At 37.9% G+C, this 17,500-nt stretch overlaps 1 protein-coding gene across 1 annotated transcript in view; it reads right to left on the bottom strand.

Moving 5' to 3' along the window:
• Positions 1-17,500, bottom strand: part of LOC138013412 (lactadherin-like) — a 50,905-nt gene that overhangs the window by 31,540 nt on the left and 1,865 nt on the right. The window contains exon 2 of the mRNA XM_068860485.1: positions 9,772-9,847. The gene's annotated coding sequence lies outside the window, so the exon portion shown is untranslated. The remainder of the gene's footprint in view (positions 1-9,771; positions 9,848-17,500) is intronic.

Raw genomic sequence — 17,500 nt, 5'->3', positions numbered from 1 at the left:
GGACGTCTCAGAAGACAGACTTCGGCTAGAACAAAGACTTCCACTCGCCTAAAAATAACTTTCGTGGACATAACATATCCCGGCCAACGCCTTGGGCCTCCCTCTCTGTCCCCTCATTTTCTCTTGACAACGTACAGCATAGGTCAACCAAAGGGTTGGCGTCCTTTACTGAATTTCCCCTTGCTTTTGATAGAAACAATGGTGCCCTAGTAAAACACAACTGAGTGCTTTTGTGACAAGATGCTGAACACATCTTCTATCGCGCGCCCTGCCGAGTCTGGGAATCGAACCCCGGGGCCCGGGCCATATTGGTGGGAAGCAAGTGCTCTCACCACTGCACCATCCCTGCACCCAAAGCAATGGAAGCTGAATTTATAATAGACAAAATGCTGATGTGAAAAATAGTAACAACGGAATGAAGTATAGCGTAAAATGTGGGAATTAAAAACATAGTTTAAGATTGACATGGTGCAATTGTTGATTAAATGGGAAGCGCAGTTTTAAGTAGCATCGAACTTAACCAGTTAAAATCCTGTAAAAGAGTCGTCTAAAGCATACTAAACCTCTTGGTTAATAAGTTGAAACACTTACCTGCTCTTTCCACATACGAAGGCTGGGTTGTAAGATGAGATAAAGACGGCGGAAAAGGGACGAAATCGTGGAATGATGTCTTTAGAGTAAACCGACTCTGGCTGTCACTAAAATCTGACTTTCATCAATCGCGAATATTTAAACACCTCTTTCGTTTCATCTGTCCTATTAACAAACAGCAAATGACAGCGAAGGAAATTTACGAGGGGGACATTGGGGTGTATTAGAAACCGCAAAACCGAAGAGAAAATCATCCAAAACCGCAAAACCGCAAAAAAATTCGGCCAAAACCGAAAACCGCATACAAAACCGTCAGAAAACCGATACAATGGTGGCAAGTGGGGCATACAGAGCAAACTACACTAACACTTTATTTAATCAAAGTATTTTTGGATGTCATGGACTTCTCTAAAGCCTTCATATCTTTTAGTATCTGCTAAAATCATAGGCTTTATTTCTGCCGTTCTCTCGAGCCCGGACTTTGTGGGCTCATTTTCCGTGAAGCCAAGCTAACTTAGGAGAATTTGCAAACAAGTCCTCTCTGGAATTGCAATTTTGCAATTGCAAAAAGCTATATCGTCGGAAACTTCAATCGAAAATCTCCAATTGAACATTTCTATTTGATAACTAAGACAGGTCAGTTTGGAGTTTCGAATGGAATGTATAATCTTGGTCTAAAACATGCGATTGCACTGAGGAAGCTAACTGGTACAATTTGTTCCTTGTTTTACATGGCAGCAGGAACTTGCTCAAAGGTTAAATGTGGTAATAAACAGATACTTAAAACAGCAGTCGAATATTGAAGCTCACCGCCCCCCCCCCCCCCTTCCGGGGGGGTAGGCTACCATATAAGAAGGGGAGGGATGCTCATCGGACATTTTACATTAAACCCCTAAAGGAGACCAATCTGGGAAAGGCCTAGGCTTTTTTTGACCCCTAAAAGAGACCATATTATAACACAGAGAAATAAAAAATACAGGGACTTTTAATGATGGCAAAGACATTATCATCTAATACTTTCACCTGCGAGAAGAAATATCAAAGTGTAAATATACATTTTTATATCTCTTCGCGCGCAACCCTAAAGGAGACCTTCACGGCTACATATGATTGCATTTTGCTCGAACACCCTAAGTGAGACCAAAATCCGAGATTTTCACCTCCAGGCGAGACGACGAGCATCCCTCCCCTTTTTATATGGCATATCGCGACGTTGCACCAAAGAGAAAATTCGTCGATGTCCCTAATTCATCTTGCTGGCCTTGGGAATTGTTGTCATCTGCACTGACTTAATCACTACATTCATCAAATTCTTGCTGGCCTTCATCAGAGTGACTAGCTTCCTCACTCATTTCATGCTCGTTCAGATCTTCATGGGGTCCTTCATCTTCATCCACTCCGCACCAACTCGGGCATCATTCGACACGCGTGATCCCCTACCGTGACATAACTGGCTATAGAGTGTTTTCATGCGACGTCTTCAGAAATTGAGCTCTATTATCACTCAAACGTTTTCTTTTGTTTCGGAGGAAAAACAAGGTTACTGATCACGTGAGTGAAAGTCCCCTATGGGACCTTACATTCTATTTATCAGGCCCTAGTACAACCTCATTTCAACTACTGCAATATTGTTTGGGGAAACTGTTGAGTAACTTTGCAGGACAAACTGCGAAAACTACAAAACAGAGCAGCCAGTGTCCTATGACACTGATGTCAACAATTTATTTGAACTCTTGAGATGGAAATCCCTAGTCTCTCAAAGGCAAATTGAAAGAGCAACAATGGTATTTAAGTCCCTACAGGGACTAGCACCCGAGTATCTCTGCTCGAAATTTGTCCATCGCGATTCTGGTAATTGTTTGAGAGGCTCTGTGAATAAGGTAAATGTTCCGCAACCGCGCACAAACTACTACAGAAAATAGCTTTAGCTACAGTGGCGCAGTTTTGTGGAACAGTTTGCCATTAGAACTAAGGAAAGCAGCGTCCCTCAGTCAATTCAAATGACTGATTAAAGAGGTTATCTAAGCCATTATTCTAAACACGGCATTCATGGAAAGCAGCTTTTATTGTATGATATTGAGTAAGATAGTTAATGTAGTTTACATAGTTTTATCTATAGTTGGTTTTCAATTTTTAATTGTACATATGGTTTTTATATTGCTGATGAATTGCACCGTGATTAAATAAAAATTAAATAAATAAATAAAAAGTACTCTATTCGAGATCAATTTCCGCTCAAATTTAAGAGAAACCGGAACCCAAATAGGACAAAATAGGAAAACCTAAAAAGCACATCGGATAACAAAACCGAAAAACCGCTCATATTTTTTATAAAAACCGAAAACCAAATGCTAAAAAACGAAAAATCCGCAAACCGCAATGAACACCAAAACCGAAAAACCGAAGTCTTTTGGCACAAAAACCGAAAACCCGATCTAAAAAATAGCCAAAACCGCAAAACCGAAAATCCCAATGTCCCCCTCATTTACCTTACGACCAATGAGAAGGTGAGAAATATATTCGAACGAGAGATGCTAACAAGTGCTCTCAAGTGCGCGGAACAATAGAAATAGCTCAGAAAGCCATGAAGCATCACACACACACAATGAACCTTATTGTATTCACATCATCGTAAACTATCACTCCATGTAAATCAATTCACTTCGAGTGCATGAAAGTAAATTCAAGGTATTGTTTTCAAAACTAACCTCACGTTGTAATTTTTTACTTTAGTCATGTGAACAAACCCTAAGGCGAATTAGTCTCCTTGAAAATAAGCATGCCTTGATAATTACGAAATACAATGCAAATTTGGTTTTCAAATTAAACTTTTGATGCTTGAACCACTGCCCTATTTCAACTGGTTGCCTCCCGCCAGTTGGGGTTCTTAATAATGTTTCTGTTAAGTTTGAATTGTTACTTTCACATTGTTAACAGTGGAGTACCTGTAAACTAGCTTGATAGCTAAGTGCACTTCCACTATAAACAAAGCATTTACATTTTTACATTTGATACAAATTTAAATGAAAAATAACACTTTTACCGATCTTTTTCAGAATACTTCGTTCTCTTTGATCCATTCAATTATATTTCACTAAAATAAAACGCATTTTGCAAAAGTGCAAAACTTTATTCTTTGTGTACTTGTCCACATTGTGAATATCCCAGAAAGCACCACAAAACAGGTGCAAATGTGTTTATTTACCGGCGAGGGACGTCGGACAAAATACAAAATACGTTGCAAAAAAAAAAACCAAACAAACAAACAATTAAACTTTTAAAATAGTGTGGTGACCCCTATTTTTCATCATATAAAACTGAAGTTTGAGGCCCATTGAAGTCGGGGCTAATTTTTTGTGCCGTGAAAAATTGATAAAGGGCGCTTTCTAACAACTACAGGTGGATAAATAATAAATGATTATTAATTTGACTGCTTAACCAAATAATTGTGACTCAGCGCACGTAATTAAACACAACAATCGGAATTTTTTAACAAACTGAAAAGCATTTAGCAAAGAGTTGGCCCTAATTTTTTCATCATATATATGTTATTTGTTGCTGTTTCTCTGAAAGTTTTGCAATTACCTACTTAGAAAAAATTACTAAGTGTCTTGTCTCGATAGAAATCTTTTTCCCAGTTAATATTGCAATGGATATACTTATTAACAGCTTCCTTGCAACTTTGTATACATAGTTACTAATAGTCTAAATAAAAAACGTTTTCGGAATTTTTATTGCCATGTTCATACAACGAACTCTAAGGTGCAAAACTCGATGTCCTTTAAATTCAAATCAAAGTCTCTCTTCACTTTACACAAGTGGATAAATAATAATTATTAATTGGACTGCTTAACTAAATACCATTTACTCAGCCCACGTAATCAAACACAGCAGCTAGCTGAGCGTGGACATCGTCCAAGTTCCCCTATCTAAAAGTCATCGCATGCCAAATCTCAGATCCTTAGCTCTCAATCTCACGCAGATACTGCCGGATGATCATTTCGTGAGAACTCAGTGTATGACTGATGTTTCACTGGCTGCGCAGTACGCACAGTTCAAAAAATACGAATGTGCGTCAGCATTGCCCAGATGCCCTAATCTCAACGTTATCGCATGCGAAATTTCAGATCTATAGCTCACACGTGAAATGATCACTGATGCTATGGTTACATATAAAAATCGCGTCTTTGGGTGCCTTTCATAAAATGATGTAGTATTTCATTGGTGTTTATATAATAAATAGAATATTACATGGCCGCTTGGAGAAACGAAATTTATCTTCTCGTGTTGAAAAATATTTTACTCGTTCGCTGCGCTCACTCGTGAAGTATTTTTCAACACTCGAAGATAGATTTCATATCTCCGCGCGGCCATGTAATATCCTCTATATCTTACAGTGAGGAACCAATCCCTTTATTTACTAAGTTAAGTTAGGTTACTGTGTAACTCAAGAATTCCGAGTCTTCAAAGTGCAACGAAACTGGTAAAAAGAACATAATTAACTGAAGAGACAAGGACAGAGAAAAACTCTCCACCCTGGTCAGAGTTTTTCTCTGTCCTTGTGTGGGCCCATTTCCATCAGTAGGGCTAACGCTCACATGTTCATATGGGATAGAAATCTAGCACTTCACGTTACACTACACTCTCTTCAGTTAATTATGTTTAAAATATAAGTGCTACACGGCCAACTTTTGTATAAACGTAACCTTTCCTTGTAGTAAAAAGAACAGATTGACTTCCCAGGGTTCCATATTCACAATTATTCCATGAGCGCGCGTTGGATATGAGATGGTAAATAGCCAACGAGGCGCGTAGCGCCGAGTTGGCTATAACCAGTCTCATATCCAACAAGCGCGAATGGAATAATTGTTTTATTAAATTCCTTTAAATTCCAAAAGTTTAGAAAGTACGAAATGCGAGCGAAAAAAGCGAGCAAATCATCCGAGCGAAATCGCAAAAACTTGATGAGAACCGATGCAATGTCGTGTAACACCTTGTGGTCAGACAGACGCAGGCTCGTCACAAAAACATTTCTTACCTTTTCGCGTACTTCTAAACGTCGGAATTTAACACAGCTGTCCAGAAAAACATTTTTTGTGCTTTCTTCAGAGAGAAATTTGGCTTTCCGGCGAAAAAACTTTTGGCTTTACAACACTTAGATCAATCATTTACCATATAAGGTCAAACTAAGGTATATGAGCTGATAACCGAGATTGAGTGAACCAATCAGAGCACGAGAATTGCATTATCCGAGGTTGAGAATTTAATAAGCGTATGTATGCAAACCCTCGACTGCGTCTCGGGTTTGCATAACTGTCTCCCAACTCCCGCGCGTGTTGAGATGAGGCTATGTAAACACGGAAAAAACATTCTTCTATTGCTTAATTCTATTCTACGATCGCACGTCACCCCTATCGTTGGGTCATAAAATGTAAGATTTGGACTTCGGAATTGAAACTGGATATTGACCAATTAAGATACTGTAACATTTAGAATTTAAAAATACCACTGAAATACTGTTAACTTTAATTAAAGGGAATCGGCAAAAAATCCCTAGAACAAAGTGTAGGCTACCCGTAGCCTCTTGCTGGTAGGGTGACAAGAAAAATAATAATAAGACGCAAAAGATGATTCCCTGGTCTTGCGTCATTGGCGAACGCATTAGCTCACGCACATTTATAATTGCGGATTTTCACTAGGCATAATCTGTGCAGGAATCGCTATTTTCTCCTGAACGAGCACGGGGACACCATCTTTTCATTGCATTTTTTTGAATGTCCTGTGCATGAATAAAAAAAAATACCGCTCATTTCGTACACCTTTCTTCTTATTCTAATATAGGATGGGACATAAACATTCATCTCCTATTCACGAAAACTACGAAAATTTTGCACAAACACTTAAATCCGTTTGTATTGTTCTGTTGCTCCACTCGCGCGGGGAATCGGATGAGCGGGTGACGCATGCGTAAATGCTGATCTTGTAACCCCCTTACATTTTCTAGTTTTGCAAATTCACTCGTCTATATCTCTGATTTTTCTGTAAAACTTGCTTAAAGATTTTGCTGAATTTTAAATATTTTAGAGATTATTTCCAACATTATCTGGTAACGGTGTATGTGAATACTTCACCGTCTCGTTTATTCAAATAAGAAACTACATGTTGAGTTTAAGGGTAAAAGAAAGGAAAATGTGATGTGAGAAATCGATGATGGGTACTGAATACCCTGGCCAAATCATTTCGTCTTGAAACTATTCCGAGCCTCCTTAATTTGTTAGCGCGGCCTGTATTTTGATGACATTTCCCAGACTCTTCTTTCGGAACCTTGTAACAGATAAAAGATAATTGAACGTCTTTAAAAGTGCGAAGTTTAGTTCGTGAAGCTTAAACGACCCGGAAGGGGAGGGGATGGGGGAGAGCAGGGGGGGGGGGGGGTGATCTTACTAGATAAAATGGGAAAATACTGTATTTTTATCCATTGACAAAGCGTATTTTACCTCGCGCTACGGGCCTGAACTTCGTTTTGTAATCTTTAATCTTTGCTGGAGCCCATGGGCTCCTGATGTTCACAAAAGTCACTTGCGCGCAGACGTAAGACCCAATGTGCCGTCAAGTAACGGAAAAACGGAAAATTAACGGTGTTCGAAGGAAAGGGATTTTTCTCTGTCGATGGTATTTTTTCTTTTCATACAGCGCCAATAAGAAGGAAACACTGCGTTTACTCGAACGTTTAATAAAACGCTAACTATAATCAAAGGTGCGCACATGGAAACAGACACGATGCGCAAGCGCATGCGCAGCGTTAACAACTGCTGGATACAAAGTAAATAACGCAGTGGCGCAGCACCTTTAAGCTCTCAGATAAAATCTCGGCTTGGTCTATTTTTTGGGTAGTTTACGTGATCAAATTATTTTTCTATCCAATTCGAATCTAAATACAAGGTCGTTTCAGTACGTTGTGAATTTTTTTATTCAAGATAATTTATCAGGTGCCGTCTTAACTAGGGAGCTTAAGATTTTACGGCGGCGACGGCAGCAACAACGGCGCAAAACAATGATATCATATTGGTTAAAAGAGCATAAGTGATCGTGCTGCACGTGCAGCACGGATTTTAGGACAGATTCTTGCGGTACTCTGCGTGAGGACGACGTGAAATTACCAAATTTGAGGTTTTGACGACAACGTGAGCATGCAAAAGAGAATCTTTCATTCTCTATTTTCACTTTGTAACTATTCGACCAATTTATTTTTAAGGATACTTCGCCCAAATTTTAAGAAGTGAACGAGATAGAATAACCGCGAAAGAATTATGATAAAGCAAAGTGATATTTTGGGGTGACGTTTCCGTTGAAGTCGCCGTCGTAGATCTTTTAGATCCCTTCTACGGCAAAAGGAACCTTAAAAGGTCCCTTTTGCCGTGGAATGGCAGCCTGAACCACCAAAAACCATCACTGAGCATTTATTGGATCATAAATACATACATTATAATTCATAAGTCGAATGGACTATACAGGATGCTAAGAAAATAAGTTACAAATAAATAATAATGTAACTAAAAAATTAAGGATGGTAATGGGGGACGGACCATTAGAAGCCCAAATAAATTGCTTACAGAAATGTAAAGGAAAAAAATAACAAGTTTACAGACCAATAGATAAAAAGGTATTCATAAAACATTAACTGATTATATACATAGTTTTATTTGTGTAAGGAAATTTATTGCTGTCTTTCCAAAAATGCAACTGAACTGATCTGAACATGCAATTTAGATTCATCAACTGGTTTGATAAGGTGAAGCTGTAATATACCAGTCAAAGTGAAGCTTCAATATCCCTCCTCCCCCGGGAAATCCCCCGGTTATTTGAATTTTTGGAATTTTTTTGTTCAAATGCCCCCCTCCCCGGGGTAAGAAGCTGTTCAAATGCCTCATCATAGGTCCATTTCTGGTGATCAAACGCCCCCACCCCCGGGTTGGTTTTACGGTGTTTCATGCAACGACACTTAAATACATTCCATACATTCATTCCATTATTTATACACCTACATTTCAATCGTCGCAAATGTATTTCAAATTGTAAAAATTGCGTTCATAACTGCGAGGATCATAGCTTCACTTGATTAATATATTTATATATTCAAAGATGATCTAAATTCGTTCTTAATACCTTCAAATACGGAATAAAGTTTGTGTAGGCCTTTGCTTTTCAACCAATCAGCCACGAATGCGGAATCTTTACCCCTGAATGCATCTAAGTTTGTCTCCGCCATGATTTATCAACCCACGTGGAAAGGTAACATGAAATCGAAGCTAGCGATCAAATTCCCCACCGTTTATGTGTGATGATCAAGTTCCCTCCCCCCGGGCAGGAAAAGGAGTCAAATGCGGAGGGGGGGGGGGGGGGGGGATGTTGAAGCTTCAATTTGACTGGTATATAAGCAACATAAATCAATTCAAAACTATTCGTTTGCTAATTTACCAAATCGACTTGGTTGATGAATGCCAAATGCTGCTTTAATTTCCCACTAAAGTATTACCCAATGTTATTACATAAACACCAATGAAGTACCAAGATAACATGTTATCCTCATACGTGAAAAGATCACTGATGCTATGGTTACATATAAAAATCGTGTCTTTCGATGCCTTTCATGAAATGATATAGTATTTCATTGGTGTTTATATAGTAAATAGAATATTACATGGCCGCTTGGAGATACGAAATTTATCTTCTCGTGTTGAAAAGTATTTTTCAACACTCCAAGATAAATTTCATATCTCCGCGCGGCCATGTAATATCCTGTCCTCTTACAGTGAGGAACCAATCCCTTTATTTACTAAGTTAAGTTAGGTTACTGTGTAACTCAAGAATTCCGAGTCTAAGGCAAGACAGATTGACTTCCCAGGGTTCCATATTCACTAATAGTCACACTGGCTTTAAAACAGTGGGATCCTAGGCTGGTTTGATGATGGCATGTGATGCACTGTTCAATAAACGAGTCGAGCAGGAGTGTCGCAGTAACATAACCTGCGAGTTTATTTTTATTGGACGGCTTCAAAAGCGTTCGACAAAAAGCGTGTCCCTCTGGAGTTCGGAAAATGGTACAAAATGTGAGGAAGATCTTGCCATGCAAGAAAAGCAAATGGCGCCTCAATACTATTCTTTTCTGACCAATCTCACCTGTTGCGAAATGATATTATGAAGTCTTGTCAAACTGCCCATCTTATGTATGTTACCCTTTTTGAACGACTTATAGCTAAAAGAAAGGAAAAGAGACATCTTTCAGCTACTTTCCTTAATGCTTTAAGAGTGAAGTAACAACAACAACAACAGGAATAGTTTGGTTATTATCACTTTGTCGGGGATAATATTGGGGCGCATTTTGAGGGCTAAAATGGAGAATTTGGCGGGCTGAAACGCTGACATAAACCACTGAAAAGTATGAAATTGTGTAGGCGTAGACACAAATATCCGGATATTTTTTAGATATTTAGAAGATATTGGGATGTTAAGAAAATCTCAAGATATTTAGAAAAAAATTTTAATATTTAGAATTTTTAGAGAAAAACTATTTTAGTCACGTTTTTCCCCCTGCAAAATAGAGAAAGAAAGCAATTCTTAAGTTAAATGCTACTTTATACCGACACAAAATTTCAAATAAAATTAACAAATGCAGCAAAAATGCAGCAAGAATGCAGCAGTATTCTTCATTTGTAATAATATATTTCAACGCTGCGAGTAAACAATCGATACCTTTTCTTATGACTTTCTTGGAGACTTCAGGGGAATGAAATCCAAGGATGGATTGAATTAAAATTGTTTAGAGTTTTGTTGTATTCCTTACAAGGCCACCGTTGAATTTCCTGTATTGCCCTATACTTTGTTAGGTTTTTGGAAATAAAGGCAGATATTTCAAGAATTTCCAAAAACATATGTAGGCGATTTCCCGTGATATTTGTGTCTTGGCCTAAAACTGTGCAATTGTGCAATTAATTTCAACACTTTCAAATAAGCTTTATGGAACTTTCCTTTCATCTCATGTAATTTATGAAAACTCAAATGGCAGGATCTTGAAATTCCAAGCCAGCTTCGCCAGATGGTACATTTTTATTGAGGAAAATTAAAGCCATTGAAACACTCGAGTGATTGTTCAGATTGTTTTGTTGTCTTTTTTTTTTGGTTTTTAAGCTCTCCAAAGTGATAATAATAGTAATGCAGATTATGTTCTTGGGCTTAAATATGTTTTGGGCCCTTTTCAGGGCTGATCACTTTAACCCTCGCCTAACTGTTCGGGCTAAAATGAGTCCGAGCCACCTAAAACATATTTATGCCCACGAACATAATCTCTATTGTTTTATTAATACTTCGGCTACCACAAATCTCCTATAGTTCAGCGGTAGAGTACCCTAAGTAGTCATTGGAAGGTCGAAGGTTCCACTTCAGAGATTAGCATTCGAATTTTTTTCCAAGTCACCGGTTGTCATGAGAGAAAAAATTAACAGTTTTATTTATCGTGAAGCTCGATATAAAGATTCAGGTTAAAAAAATGCGATCCAAGTTAAAGTTAAAATTTCATTACGGTTTATATATTCTTCAGCTTACACAGGAAAGATTTGCAATACAGTTGTCGAGTTTATTTTCTCCCTCAAACGCAGAAGTCTTAATAATTTTCCCCTTCCTAGCGCTTAACAGTAGCATATGATTAATGAGATTGACAAAACTGGCTGGCGATGACGATGATGACTATTTGGCGATGCTATTGATACACTATATAATTAATAGATAGATCCGTCCTCAAAGCTGTAGATATATTTCACATTTTCGGTGTTTTATCATCTTCATCCTTCACAATTAATTAGTAATAGTGTTAATAAGTTTTGTCGCGGTGTAATTTGTGTGATCATGAAGAGAGGAGAACGTCGATAATTTTAAAAGACGTTAGGAAATCAGAATCTGAGAATCGAATATACCTTCGGAAAGATATATTTCTAAAGGAAATGAAAAAACTACCAAAATACAAATACCTAGAGATAAAAGTCGACTAGATGAGGGACAGGAAATGCACTTTCTACTGTTTCAGTGATAACTAGAGTCGGCCACTCGAAACTCCAGCCCTTTTCACGCCTTTTTTGCACTAGCAATAGAAGTTTCAATTTTAATCTTCATTGAGAAAGTTTAGCAATACCACTAAGCAGGATTTTTCTGTTTGGAGTTCCCTTCTCCTTGGCGAATTGCCAACTAAGGCTCAAGAGCTCCACCTACCATTTTTCACGTTATTGTAACCTTAAAGAGATGGCTTTGGATTTGCTGGCATTTGCCAAAGGTGCTACCCCAGAGTGTGGTGGGAGGGATTATCCAAATGCCAGTGGCAGAATTCCATGAAAAGACAAGTGTAATGGAAAACAAAAATGGAAGGTTGTGATTTTACAGTGCAAGCAGACACAACCAACATACCCGACATTGTAGTGCTGGAAAGGAAAGAGAGACAGTGCTGCATAATAGGTGTTGCATGTCCCAATGAAAAACAAGTGTGTAAAAAGGAACAAAGAAAAGTTGAAATAATCAGTACCTTAAGAAGAAGGTTATAATATAAGAGGATCTGGAATTGTAAAAGAGTAACCAACATACCAAGGCCTCTTTTCATACCAGTCAACATTGGGGAGCCTGGGACAATAAATAACAAATTCAGGATAGTAGTAAAGTAAAGAAAATAGACTTGGATGACAGTACTTTCATTACTTCAGATAGCTTGCTTGTTGGGAACAGCAAAGGGTCTTAAGAAAAACCCTAGACACCTAAGTGTATAGGTCACAGCATGATGTTTAGATTGAGGACCACTTTACTATATTAATTAAAGTGAAATTTTGAAATCCTCTCAATTACCTGGACAATTTAAGCATACATTTATTTAATGCTACTCTGTATGAGACAGCGGAAGGACGTAATGAACGGCATCTCCTGGAAGGGCAAGATCACGAATGAGGAAATCCCTAGTCGTGCCGGGCTACCGCCCATGAAAGACATTCTCATTGACAAAAATCTTAGGTGGCTTGCACACTTACATAGAATGGACAAACACAGACTCCCAAAACAGCTGTTGTACTCACAGCTCTGTCAAAGTGGTCGAAACAGAGGGAGACCAAGACTAAGATTCAAAGATGTGGCAAAGAGGAATACAGTGAATTGTTAAGAGATTGATCAGAGTTGTCAAGATAAGGCAGCAATTAGAGCTGTGTGGGGGAGCATCTTCAAGCCAAAACCAAAACCATAGATCATTCCTCGTTGTAGAACGACTGACTGCAAGAGAGAGAGAGTCGACTCTGTTATTAAGTATAACTAGCAGTATTTTTTGCATTCATCAGTGTCTTCTCTCAACTCAGGGGGAAGAAGTGCATAGCAGACAGACAGACAGACAGACTAGTAACAGACTAGTACAGCTGCTGTACTCCCAGCTCTGTCAAAGTGGTCGAAACAGAGGGAGACCAAGACTAAGATTCAAAGATGTGGCAAAGAGGAATACAGTGAATTGTTGAGAGATTGATCAGAGTTGTCAAGATAAGGCAGCAATTAGAGCTGTGTGGGGGAGCATCTTCAAGCCAAAACCAAAACCATAGATCATTCCTCCTTGTAGAACGACTGACTGCAAGAGAGAGAGAGTCGACTCTGTTATTAAGTATAACTAGCAGTATTTTTTGCATTCATCAATGTCTTCTCTCAACTCAGGGGGAAGAAGTGCATAGCAGACAGACAGCCTTTATTTTAGCACGATGATAATAAAAACTATGCAGCTTATGGGGTCGTGCCATTGGCAGTTTAGTTTGATTTTCAAATTTGTATGGGTAGCAGTGGTTTGGATATAACTCTAGAAAAACGTAGGAAAGGGAAATAGGAAAATTGGACCAGTAAATGAGTGGCTCGCCGTAGGGTGTGTTTGTTTGCTTGTTTTCCTTTTTTTTAGGCGTTGTTCACTTGATTCCTAACAGGACAAACAGTTACTAGAATGAAGAAAAACGAGAGACGAAAGAGTGACCCCTCAGTATGTTAAAGTATTGGTTGGTATGCTGCCCAAGTTCGGGTTTAGATCGAATAGTGAAGTAATAATGAAACTTATTATGCCTTAATGAGCCCTATTCCGCGATTCTCTTCTGAACAACTCCCTCCCTTACAGTAGTGCTAAAATCAGTTTAACTAGACTTATCACAGGGATAGATTCGAAGAAAAAAAGCAAAGACAAGGAAAGCAATTTTGTCAGTTCTGTTGAAACCACCTGGGAAAAAGATTTTCAGGAAGAACCAAATTCACGATGCAATGGCGCCGGATCTTAGGGGATATAACAAGTAATGACTTGTGTTATAGACGAGAATGAAGGCTAACTGAAAGGCTAAACAAATATTGCAATTAAAGAAACCTCAGCTGTACAAGCATCCCTCAGTTCTTATTATGTCTTAGGACTATTGGATTTTGCGTAAATCAAAGATAGCTGTGAGTATGCCATAAACATGATTCAAGGAATGTTAATCAAACTGCTACTGAAAAGTGAAAGGGTGTCCAGTCACGTAATCAAGTTTTGACCATTTTTTACCACAAACAAGAATTAAGCACAAATGCAGTTCATTTGGTTCCCAAATGTATATTTCATTTTGAGCAGAACATAAATAAGAATTTGTAAAACACACGGAAAAACAACTTTTTTATATAAATGCATAATTGTTTTGAAATCATTGTATTTGTTGGTCGTGTTTGTGCTTACAAGTTGCATCCCACAATTGTAATCCGAGTATATTGATCGTTGGCTATTGCTCCCTGAGTCATCCACCTTTCCAGTCTCAACAGATCAGTCTCACTGATCACTAGCTCTGGGTTGGAAACTCTTGATCTTAAAAAGGCTACAGGTCGCGATGCAGTACCCGCAAAGGTTCTCCTTGTTTTTTTTAGAGCCTTATCTTTGACTAACATGTTCAACTCTGTTACTTCATTTCATCTCATTTTTGTTATTGTACCTCTGTTCTGGATAACCTGTTTTAGGGAAGACTAAACTATCTGTCCATCGATGAAGGTTTTGATGATGATGATGATGATGATGATGACGACAACGGCGACAATGATTTGTATGAAATAATGCTGGTGTTGGTGGTACTAAAGTAACGAAGGCGAGGAGAAAGCTGTCTTTAAATCAAAGAGTTGCAGTGCTATACTCAATTACATTAAGCCATAAAAAACACTGAAAACGAAAAAAAAGGGCAACCATCATGCAGGCTCTGTATGGTAAACGTGAATCCAAGGTATTCTTCCTGTCAGCTAGGCCAGTGGTCTATTAATACAAGTCCAGCCCATTTCTTTGAAATACTGTGTGTTGGTGCCTACAAGTTGCAACCCAAAATGACTATAGATTTTTGAATAGGCACAAAATCGGAGAAAGTGGGGTCTAATGTCCTTTAATTAAACAAATGCATTGTTGACAAGTGATGGTCTTTACTGTGATATATGATATTAGTCAGTCATAACGATAATGATGACAATTGCCATGACGATGAGAGTGATGATGTTGATGACGATGGTGATTGTGATAACGATGAAGATGTCGGTGCTACTGATATGATGAAGGCAAGAAGAGAGATGTTTTCGATTATTTTGACCGTGGAGGAATGTACAGCCTTAGCAGTGAAAGACAGGGGTACCCTTCACGTCAGTTTGCAAACAGGAGGATTGTTATATGCTTATAGCAAAAATGGTGTGATAAGGAAAGCAATGGCAATAATATATTATGAAGGCTACATTTGTAAAATTAAAGTAAATTAAGCTATCCTTTTGGTCAATTAATACAAGCAGTAAGAAAGATGATATTCAGGTCAAGTAATAAAGTTAAAAACTACAGTGATTACATACTAAGCTCAACTAATTTAGTGTGCATTAATTAATATTAACAGTATATAGCTTGATTCTAATTATTTCTTTTTTGGAAATGTAACTTGATGGTTTTAATATATGGACCTTTGGTTTAGTAACACACGGAAATACTGTATCATTTGCAAAGAGCTGACCAATGGAAACGAGACTGACAATGATACCCAAGATGCAAATAAGGTTTGAGAATGAATAGCCTTTGGTATCTGTTATATTTAAGTAAAAAATTAATTTTTGGTACACGACAGGTATCTACATGATTAAAAAGTTCAACGTTTGAATTTATTTAAGCGCCTACATTACGAAAATACAACAATGCTTGTTGGCATTCATTGTGACCTCTCTTTTGGCAAGAACAGCTTTTGCAATGTTTGCTTCTATGAAACCTGCACTCCTTGGTTTAGATTCAAGTTCTTTTGAAGTGATTTTCTTTTTTCCGTTCGCGAAGAAATGTCAGAGCAAAATAAGCGAAGTGCAGATTAGTTTATATACCACTAAGTAAGAACTCTTGTTTGCATGCTTCTCCCTTGTCGATAAAGGATTCCCAGAAACGTGGCTCCAACATCTTGGCTCATTTGATAAACACATCGGCTCTGATTCTTCAGTCATTTTTTCGGCATTTAAAAGGGTCTTGCATGCCTATTTTACGTTCAATAAAATGTTGTTTCCAAGAAGTAGTCTTGATGAGATGCATTGAATGGCTTAAAAGTGTTACCAATATTTTAGAGAGTTTTCTCCTCTTAAAGTTATCCTGTGTTGGTCAAAATATGGGCATATTCACAGTTACTTCACCGACTGTGTCAGGGTTTGTTTTTAATTTACAATATTGATTAACAGGTTTCCCTTGCTGGTATATTCATCTGTTTATAGGTGAAGATAAATTTCAAAGTTAATCACTTTGACTTCTGAGAATTGACCATAAGTTTTCCTGAATGGACTTATTAACTTATCACTACTGGACTTTGATTAAACACAGATCAGTGAAATCAGTTTTTAATTGTTATTTCTCATATACCAACGAATACCCGCAGTAAAAGAAAGTAAAAAAGGGATTCTGTGGAATTTATTTTAACAGGGGTCTATTGGTATAATCTGCAATTCAGACTTGCCATCATGGATTAAGAGTATTTTCTTAATAACAACATGGTTTGGATCATGAACAACAGCTTTCTCGGACGGGTTTAAAATTGCGAAAGGGGGAAAGGAGAGAAACTACTGTAACTGATTTGTAATTTCTTTCTTTGACCAAGGATTTGAACCTTCGTTGGGCATAAAGAGGTTTATGTTTTCTTTAATTGTGTTCAGAAACAACTCGACTGTAGTTTGCATTCAGACAAATATGCAGGTGTACTCTGCACCCATCGTGTTTCCGAATTATAATATGTTCAGCGTACAACCGTTAGATTTAGCTTATACGAAGAAATAAAATTATTGATCACAATTTTCAGAGCATGATGATGGTTTAAGCCAGGTCGTAACAAAGTTAAAATCCACTGAAATCAATGAATGTTTCCTATACCTATTGAATGATCTCATTTTGCCCTGCCTTTAGTTGCATACAGTAATAAAATAAGGGATATGGATACTTTGAGAAGAAAGTCGTCCACCACTTAAATAGAATCCTCTAAATGGTTCTCTTTCTGTGTTTCGTTTAGTAGAGGAGAAAAACATAGATATAGAACTTTTAATGTGGACTACTGAGCCATCATGGATATAGCTTTTGCGTACAGCCAATTCCCATATCGGCGTTTGTAACTCACACAAGCGGGTGAAAAGTTGCACTCGATCCCTAAAATACATTTTACAGTCTTATATCACTGTTTAGAAGCAATGTACACGTAGCATATGTGACCTTTGAGCATTCTATATGAAGAAATAGTGTTTTTAAGTTTACGTTCATGACTGAACAGTCTACAGTCAACCCCTTGATTTGTTTACGCTGCGGGCGATCTAATCAATTTCACGTTGTTTCAATGCCTTATTCGACTTTTCTGGCTTTCAGATT

The sequence above is a fragment of the Montipora foliosa genome, chromosome 8, assembly GCF_036669935.1.
Source record: "Montipora foliosa isolate CH-2021 chromosome 8, ASM3666993v2, whole genome shotgun sequence".
In the NCBI taxonomy this organism is placed as follows: Eukaryota; Metazoa; Cnidaria; class Anthozoa; order Scleractinia; family Acroporidae; genus Montipora; species Montipora foliosa.
The sequence above is the reverse complement of the archived record's forward strand: the minus strand, read 5'-3'. Positions and strand labels throughout refer to the sequence as shown.